Genomic DNA, 10,174 nt, shown 5'->3' on the forward strand with positions numbered 1-10,174 from the left:
GTTGTTATAAAAACATATTGTGCAGTCATGCAGACGCAGACCCGCGATCGAAGCGTGACAGAAAGATATCAGAGACGATCACGAACACCGAGAAATACATATTATGCGGGACAAAGTGGTACGTGCATGAGAGCTACATCTTGAGCCTGCGGAGCAAAGTGCTACGTGCATATGAGCCACCTCTTGAACTTGTATGAGTCACCTTTAGATTTTCGGTGCTGGTGGATAGATTGGTCAGGCTGCGACGAGGACGTCGCGTTCTGAAGGAGGGATGTTTGTGATATTTTTTGTCTCACATGATAGAAATTAAATATTTAAAATGAGTTTATTACGGGTTACAATGGAGTTTTATAACAACTTTAGTTAATCATTTTCGTAGAGAGATGACGAATACAAAGTAGTTGTTACAGAGACTCGTTGTACAGTCACGTAGACACGAACTCGATCTCGGGACGTTACATGTCATATGATCATTACAAAAATGTAAATTATGGATTTTTTATTTAGATTATTTAAAAAATGTTAATTTGTATGTTAATAATATTATTTATTATTATAAATAAAAATAAAATTAATTCATCGCACGGGTGAAAATCCATAAAATGATATACGAAACAGTATAACAAAAATACTACACGTTGACAATTACAGCTATGCTTTGTTTTCCACTAGGACTGGGATTTTAATCTTCGTAAATTTTAATCACTTGATTGATCTCAACACGGATTTTCATCGTCTTCTTCCTTCTTACTTTTGATTTTGCTCTCTGGATATCGGTCATCGTTCCCGCCATTCATGTCTGCCATGAGAAAACCCTAATTTGACGTTCTACATTCCAGGTAATTTTAGTTTAATCAGCACCAAAACGCAATCTTTCGTTAACTGCTTAACCGCCGTTTAGACTTTTTCCTCTCTTTCTCCCCTTTTTGCGTGCGTGAAATTATAGGTTTCGATGACTTTGATTGATCGGTGATTTTTTTTCTCTGAATATTAGGATTTATGTCCCATAATCAATCAAGGGCTGACAGGATTGAGTCTACGCAGCACAAGAAAACAGGTCGATCTGGAAGCTTCAATCAGCAGCACCAATTTCCCGGGAGCGTCTCCGGTAAGGGTGGTGGCGCCTCCGCCCCCTTGAATTCTTCTAATCGTGGGTACGCTTTTCATGTAATCAAACTTCATATTAGGGGTTTTTTCCGCTCATTTACGACTTGTTCTTGTTCTTGTTCTTGTGCTTGTTCGTGCATGTGGTTATGCGTGAATTGATCGATTGATAATGGATGTTTGATGATGGCTAGTGAATTGCTTTGGTGTGTTGTTTGTGAAATGCAGTGTTAAGAAATATAATGGCAATGCACCAGGAGTGCATTCAAGGCCAAGAAGTCCGAATGTGAGCACAGGTTATGGTAATTCATATACATCACAGGCACTGCAGAATGATGTTCATAAACAGCGGCCGGCCAACAGTGAGTGGTTTTCTTTCTCCCATTTGTATTTATTTAACCTTCTCTTCGGAAGGATTGAGATGCTTTTGATTAGTTCTCGAGGAACCTTATTTATGTGCACATAAGCTTTAAAATATTGAGGACAAAATTGTCCAAAACAATCAACTAAAATTGTTGCCAGTAATATGCATAGTTATTGAGGACACAAGTGACACCCAGGTGCCGAGGGGCCTAGGAGAGCCCAAGGCACACACCTTTCAAAGGCAAGGCAGAATGAGGTGAAAAATTGATTCGTATATATACATATGTCAAACTCTTCTCAATTGAATTCCATCATAGTCAAATGATTAAAAAATCTGACGAAGAATGTGAATTATATGTTCTAAATTCAGATTTAAGCCACTAAGTTGTGGTTATCAGAGATAAACTATGCTTTTCAGACGCAAGCATTAGATATTTGTCCTTGAAGTCATATTTTCAGCTAATAAAACCTAAATAACATGCCAAAATGATGATTAAACAATAAACTACTAAATTTTAGTCAATAGAATGATTGTAATCACCATGAAAGTAAATGAAAGAAAAAATAAGAATCACCCTAAAATACCTAAGAAAGTGCTAATAGAACTTTCCAGAGCTTGCTGCCCATCGTCATTGCTGGATGATATTTTTGGTTTGAAGTTGTTGATTCAGTGTTATCAGATTCCTTCAAAATAAATTACATTAGGGGACACAGAGGATTTTTTTTCATGGACAAATATATATATTTGGATTCCTTTACTTCACAATTACATCATAGGATAAGGGGGATGTGTTTTTTTGTGCATGAAAAAATTGGGTTTTTTTACTCCAGCGATGGATGTGTTGGAAGATGTAAACAGTGGATATTTCCCCCAGATATATTGGAGCCCTAATTTTTGTGCGTTAAAAAAAATCATAGGACACAAAAGGTTGCACCTTGGCTGTCATGCTTTGTAGCCTAGCTGGAGTCTGCACTTTGTCATCTAGGCGATCCGAAGGCGTTCCTGTAACCAATGGTTGTATTGCACATTTTTTTGTAGCTATCTTGTGCAAACTTAAGTAATTTAAGTTTTGCCTGTCACCTTCTCTAGATAGAGGGATACTAGAGACATGGGAGAGGTTAAGAAAACATTTTTGATATAGTGATTGGATGACATATTTTGAAGATTGATGTGATTGATAAGGATCGATGGCTTCTGAAGGTTATTTTAAAAAATGGAGGGAATTGAAGTGGAATAGTTGTTGTGGAAAAACAAAACCATTACAAACACAAGCTTTCAATTAAAGAGAAGATCAATATTAATCTGCCACTAACAGAATTTCATCTTCCTTGATATTATGTTTCCAGGTTTTTGTTTTCTGATTGCACCTATTTTTATGACTTGATTTAGGATTGTCTAATGCACCAGTTACCAATTCAGCTTCCAATGTCGATCTGATGGATGCTACTCCTCAACTACTCAACCAAGTTGTTCCAAGGCCTTCATCTTCTGATATTTCTGTTGCAACTCCATCATTTAATCCTTCTACTGCTAGTTCTGAACCCAAGGCCCCTACTACACCTGCAAAACGTATGACAAATGATTTTAAATAGTTTAATATGTTGATATTTTTTCAAGCATTTATATACTGGTATACCATTGCGATAAAGATAGTGATTTATAGACAATGTGTGATTGACAAATTTTACCCTTTTTCCACTTTCCAGCTCCAGGAGATGCATCGAGGTCATTTCCCTTGCAGTTTGGATCCATAAGTCCTGGTTTTATGAATGGTGTGCAGGTATGTCTCATTGTGCAAAGAATCACTTGATGTCTCTCGCCCCATTTTTACTTGTTAATGATTCTAGTTCTTGAAACACGATTATTTTCTGATTTGTTTCTAGATACCTGCTCGAACAAGCTCTGCACCACCGAATTTGGATGAGCAAAAAAAAGATCAGGTTTGCTGTTTCTATTATCCAAATGTTTAATAGATGATAGCTAGATGCTTTCCTTTTCTGCCATCAAAGTTTTGAACTTCGATAAGCATATAGTTGGTTGTTTTGGATTCTGCATAATATTAGGTTAATTATGAGTTTTTGACAGTCTGCTTGGATTGAATGGACAAAATGTAATGAATAATATGTTAAGTGAGAAAGCTAAATATATTTTATCATCCTTTTCTTGGATGGGAAAATGCATCTAATTGTCAAGGTAACTTCAGCAGAGAAGTTAAATTAATTATTTTTCTCTCACCTGCCGTTGAAATAAGGAGAGAAAACCCTTAGAATCAACTTTAAGGATTCTGATGATTGGTGGTTTTACAGTTGTAGCAACAATCAACGATACCTTCTTTATATCTAATTTTACCTGAGCATGACAAGATTTTGAGCTACCTACCATCAACGTCTCTTTGTTTGTTAGTGGGCCTGTTGTCTAGATCACATAATTTGCTTGCAAAATGTGGTGATAACAGAAATTAGAATGTTAAGTTCGATTGCTCACCATATGATTTGATGATGGTTTTCTGACAGGTCCGGCATCAACCTTTAAGGACTGCTATTCCTGCAAAACCACTTTCATCCATACCCAAACAGCTTCCGACAAAGAAGGATGCTGGGACTTTTGACCAATCTAATGCTGGTGAATCTCAGCCAGTTTCCATGTCTAGGAGGGATATTCAATTTTCCACTTCACCACCCATGACTCAAAGTCAGAAGCCTTCTGTACTCTCTGTACCTGGGATGCCCATGCAGCTACAATTTCACCAGCCACAAGTAACTGTTCAATTTGGCGGTCCTAATCCACAAATTCAATCTCAGTCTATGTCAGGAACATCGTTGCAATTGCCAATGCAGATGCCATTTCCCTTACCACTGGGTAACCCATCAGTTCAGCAGCCCATGTTTGTTTCAAGTCTTCCACCACATCCGCTGCAGGCTCAAGGAATGATGCATCAGGGACATGCCTTGAACTTTCCATCACAAATGGGTCCTCAGTTGGGAAACTTGGGAATGAACATGGTCCCACAGTTTCCTCAGCAGCAGGCTGTCAAATATAGCGGTTCTCGTAGAACCGTGAAGATCACTCATCCAGATACTCACGAAGAGTTGAGGCTTGATGGCTCTGGTCCAAGGTCACATTCTAACGTGCAACCTCAGTCACAGCATATTCCATCTTTTCCTCCCAATCACCCCATGAATTTTTATCCCAATCCTTACAATGCCCCTTCATTCTATTTTCCTGCTACTAGCTCTGTTTCTGCTAATAGTAGTCAGATTCCACCCACTTCTCAGCCACCGAAATTCTATAACCAGGTTATTGCTTTGTGTGAAACTATTTTTGCTGTATTGTCACATTAGCCTTGTAAAAACCATGTCTCAAATGTGTACACTGTCAATTTGGACGGAGTCGGCTTTTAAAAATGTCATGACCTTTTTAAATCATTTTCTGCAGGTAACTATGAAGCCAGCCATTGACCCTAATGGGGAGAAAGAGGTATTAGAACCTACAAGTTCTATATCTGTCGGAAAAGTTCAGTCTTTGAAGCCATCAAAGTCACACATGGATGATTCGCCCCGGCCACAAAAGGAAATTGGGCCCTTGGCTTCTAGTGTTTTGCCAGAGTCAAAGCCTGGAGCAGGAACATCATTGAAATCTGAGTTGCCATCTGGTTCTGTTGATGTAGAGGTTAATGTGCCCACCACATCAGTTGTTACATTTGCTGCTGCTGATGGTTTTGCATCAAAGTCAACCACATTGGCTGAGGAAGCAAGTAATGGAATGGTTATGCCTGATCCCATAAAAAATGAACAGAAAAAAGCAGAGAACATTGTCTACCAGGATCAGGTATTTTATATGTAGTTTAAGTCCTCTTGTATGTGGTGGTTCACTTTGAGCTAGTTTATCGTGGCTTATTGGCATAATTATTAACTCACGCTTTCAGGTCAGCTGGAAATCAACCTCTCATTCAAATTATCCTCCTCAGCTTTCAGAAACTGAAGCTGTAGAATTTAAATCTGCTTCATCGAGAACTGATATGGTATCCGAATCTGTGAAGGAATTGTTGTCAACAACTGTAGGTGCGTCTTCTGAGGCTTCCTATGTTTCAAAGGAAGGTGCTGCAGAAAGGAAAACCAGTGACACACCTAAGAGTTTAGGCACCTCACACATAAGCAGACGGTTAAAACCTGACACAGTTGGTGGAAAGGAACATGGAGAAGCCATAGTGTTGATCACCGGTCAGAATAGTTTGGATGCATCAATGACACCTCTTCCTTTAGAATCATCAGGAATTTGTAAAATAGAGGAGAGCTCATTGCAGGAGGTTGCATCTACCGCAGATGGTTTATTGCAACGGGCAAAGCAAATGATAGAAGAGTCTTCAGGTTGCGGCTATGATGTTAAAGTGGATGATCATGTATTTGAGTCTACTCACACATCATATTTTGAAGGTGTTGAGAATTTTGCGTCTGTGAACAGTTTATCTTCACAAGATATAAATATTAAAATTTCAGACATGCCTTTACGCATACCCGAGAACAATAGCGCAAGGCCTTCTATTGACTCCAGTAGTTATTGCATAATTTCTCCTTCTCCAGCTATCATAAATGAGAAAATCTTGTCAGATACAGATGTGCAAAAAAGTGTTGTGCCCGAAGTAAAGAAGAAGAAAAAAGATTTGTATGAAAAAGCAGATGCTGCCGGTATGGGTTCCGATATATATATGGCATATGAGGGTCCTGAGGAAATGAAAGGAACTGCGACGTTCTCAGAGGATTTAGAAAGAATTTCAAGTTCTAGCATCAAGCAGACATCTGTGGATGTGCCTGACCAAAATGCCTCGTTAACTGGGAAACCAGCTGTGATTAGAGATGACTGGGAAAATGATGCTGATATCCCTACTCCACAGTCAGAAACATCAAATAATGAAATTCAGAGTGATGATAGAGATGGCGATATATTGGTAATAAAACGGTACTCTCGTGATTTTCTCTTCATATTTGCACAGCAGTGTACTGATCTCCCTGAAGGATTTGAAATCATTTCTGATGTTGCGGATGCGTTGATGGTATCTAATGTCCAATTTTCTCGTGAGCCACACCCTAGTCCGGGACGAAATATTGATAGGCCCATTGGAGGCTCGAGGTTAGATCGTCGTGGGAGTGACTTGGGGGACGATGACAAATGGGTTAAATTTCCTGGACCCCTCGTGTCAGGTAGAGGAGACATGCAAGTAGATGTTGGTTATGTGGGTAATGTTGCTGGGTTTCGAAATAGTCAGGGAGGCAATTATGGAGTTCTGAGGAATCCACGGGGTCAGACATCCGTCCACTATTCTGGGGCCGTTCTCTCTGGGCCAATTCGGCCCCTTGGTTCACAGGGAGACCTGCAAAGAAATACCTCTGATTCTGACAGATGGCAACGAGGAACTGGTTTCCACAAGGGTTTGATTCCTTCTCCTCAGACTCCACTGCAAGTCATGCACAAAGCTGACAAAAAGTATGAGGTGGGTAAGATCACTGATGAGGAAGAAGCAAAACAGAGGCAGTTAAAGTCCATATTGAACAAGCTCACCCCACAAAACTTTGAGAAGCTGTTCGAGCAAGTAAAACAAGTGAACATTGACAATTTTGCTACTTTGTCTGGTGTGATCTCCCAGATTTTTGATAAAGCTCTGATGGAGCCCACCTTTTGTGAAATGTATGCCGACTTCTGTTTTCACCTTGCAGCAGATTTACCTAATTTGAAAGTGGACAATGAAACAATCACTTTCAAAACGCTGCTCCTGAACAAATGTCAAGAAGAATTTGAGAGGGGAGAAAGAGAGGAAGAGGAGGCAAATAAAGTGGAGGAAGAAGGTGAAAATATGCTTACAGCAGCAAGAGAGAGAAGTGAAGAAACTCCAAGCGAGGAGACGCATGTTGGGTAATATTAGACTAATTGGAGAGCTGTACAAGAAAAAAATGTTAACTGCAAGAATAATGCATGAGTGCATTAATAAGTTGTTGGGTCAGTATCAGACTCCTGATGAGGAAAATATCGAAGCGTTGTGCAAATTGATGAGCACGATTGGTGAGATGATAGATCATCCTAAAGCAAAGGAACACATGGATGCCTATTTTGACATTATGGCTACGCTGTCAAATAATATGAAGCTGTCATCTAGGTTAAGGTTCATGCTTAAAGATGTTAGCGATCTTAGAAAGAATAGGTGGCAGCAGAGGCGGAAAGTTGAAGGTCCAAAAAAAATCGAAGAGGTACACAGAGACGCTGCTCAAGAGAGGCAGGCACAAGCTAGTAAGTTAGGCCGTGGTCCGAGTATGGGTAGCTCTGTCAGACGCGGCCCACCTGTCGATTTTGCTCCTCGAACTCCTAGTATGTTGCCTTCTCCTAATTCCCAGATGAGCGGCTTCCGTGCTGTCCAACCTCAGGTACATGGTTATGGTTCTCAGGATGTTAGGACTGAGGAGAAGCATTCCCTTGAGAGTAGGACAATGTCTGTTCCTCTTTCTCAAAGACCTCTTGGGGATGAGCCTATAACTCTTGGGCCTCAAGGTGGTCTTGCCAGGGGAATGGCTTTCAGGGGGCAGCAATCAGCACCCAGTATTCCTTTGCCTGAGACGCCAAATCCTGGTGATGCAAGGATGATTGGACCTGCTCTGAATGGATTCAATTCAATGCCAGATCGTTATGGCCAAAGAGAGGATTTTGCACCGAGATATATGTCAGACATGTTTGCTGCTCCGCCCAATTATGACCAGCCACTTCCTCCAGAGCAAAGAGTTGCCTATGGGAGTAGAGAAATTATAAATATAGATCATGGCTTTGATAGATATCTTCCTGCTTCTCGACCTAGTCGTGGTGTACCCCCAATAAGTATGCAAGATGTATCTTCAGAAATAGTGTGGCCGGAAGAGCACCTGCGGGACAAGTCCATAGCTACAATTAAGGAGTTCTACAGGTATGACCAAGTCTCCAGTATGTTTGTTTTTATTAATGGAACTAGGAAGATGTCATTAGTTCAAGTTGCACGATAAATCTAAAAACCCTAAGAGAGAGACAAGTTTGGTAATTTACCTGAAAACCAATGTTTTTTTTCTTGGTGTGATCATCTTTTGAGGATTTGAGAGTGTCCAGTCTTTCCATGTTTAAAGGTCAAGTATTCTTGTTTCTATGCTCTTCAATTCCAGGGTGTTTTCTGAAAAAAAAAGTATTGAATAGGTTGCCAATCTTTGTTATTGGATTGTTGATTTTCTCCTCGAGAAACTAGTTACATGCAAAGGTATAGAGTGTCCATCTTTTTAATTCACAAGGAAATAGTTCCTTGATAAACAAGCTGCACGGTAAGATGTAGTGTGCAGTTTATGCTATTTGAAAATGGTATTTGGGTGATGAATTGGAACTTTAAGAAATATTCTATTCAAGTATTTAATCATGTTGGAAGTGGTAGTGGGTTCGTGAATTAGATGACAAAGGGAAATTTATACCTACAACTTTGTTTGGCCGCCATGTGTATCATGGTTTCATTGGTTGTTTGAACTTTGAATGTTGTTCTGAGGATGTTCACTTCTATTGAATTCAATTTGGTGAATTATAGCAGACATTGTGCATTATGCACTGATACAGATTAACTTGAAAATCTGTCTTCATTTTTTCCAGTGTGAGAGACGACGATGAAGTTGCTTTATGCATCAAGGATCTGAATACCCCCAGCTTTTATCCATCTATGATATCTATCTGGGTCACCGATTCTTTTGAGAGAAAAGACGTGGAAAGAGATCTCTTGGCGAAGCTGCTTGTTAGCCTTGTCAAACGTCAAGATGGCACGATAAACAAGGATCAGCTCATCAAAGGGTATGCTACATCCACTTGACTTTGAGTAAAATAACTCATTATTGTATTACTTTTACTGAATAAAGATTCATTCTCGAACAGATTTGAATATGTTCTCTCTGTCCTGGAGGATGCTGTAAACGATGCCCCTAGAGCAGCAGAGTTTCTAAGTCGTATTCTTGCACAAATTATATTGGAAAAGATTGTTGCACTTTCTGCAATTGGGCATTTGATATATGAAGGTGGAGAAGAGCAAGGGCGTCTTGTAGAAGTTGGGCTTGCAGCCGAAGTTCTTGGAGGTATCTTGGAGATCATCAAATCAGAAAAAGGTGACTCAGTATTGAACGAGATTCGTTCAAGCTCTAATCTGCAGCTTGAAAACTTCAGGCCTCCGGGCTCAAAAAAATCTTGGAGATTAGATAAGTTCATTTAGAGGCTAGCGATGCTCATTTACCACCTGTAGAGATTCATTGGTTTCTTTCTTTCTTTATATTATATAAATTAAAGGGGGATTTTATGCTGCGTTAATCTTTTCGTTCTTGTGCTATAATTTTGTCGTGAATTTGATCATTATAGTTTTATCACAAGGGCCAGCGGAGCATCCAATGAAACACATCTTCAACAGGAACTAAATTATTATCATCTTTGTATATAATATGTTGGGGTGCAACAATTGTTTGTTGAGAAAAAGATTGAATCATGACGTTTGAATTATTGTATAGTTTAAAAAATCATCAGTTATTGTTTTTTGTAAAACGACGATTTATAATTGGTATAAGTGTCGAGGTCAAGACTTTGGTTTAAACTTATTGCAAAGAGTGTAATTATCAGGATAAAGATTGTTGGTATGTAATTATTCTCTGAGTGGGTCTCATGTGAGATCGTCTCATG

General features: G+C 39.4%; 1 pseudogene; it reads left to right on the forward strand.

Moving 5' to 3' along the window:
• The first annotated feature begins 662 nt into the window (after positions 1-662).
• LOC140813885 (eukaryotic translation initiation factor 4G-like) lies at positions 663-9,864 on the forward strand (annotated as a pseudogene).
• Positions 9,865-10,174: the final 310 nt, after the last annotated feature.

This window comes from Primulina eburnea, chromosome 15, assembly GCF_022965805.1.
Source record: "Primulina eburnea isolate SZY01 chromosome 15, ASM2296580v1, whole genome shotgun sequence".
NCBI lineage: Eukaryota > Viridiplantae > Streptophyta > Magnoliopsida > Lamiales > Gesneriaceae > Primulina > Primulina eburnea.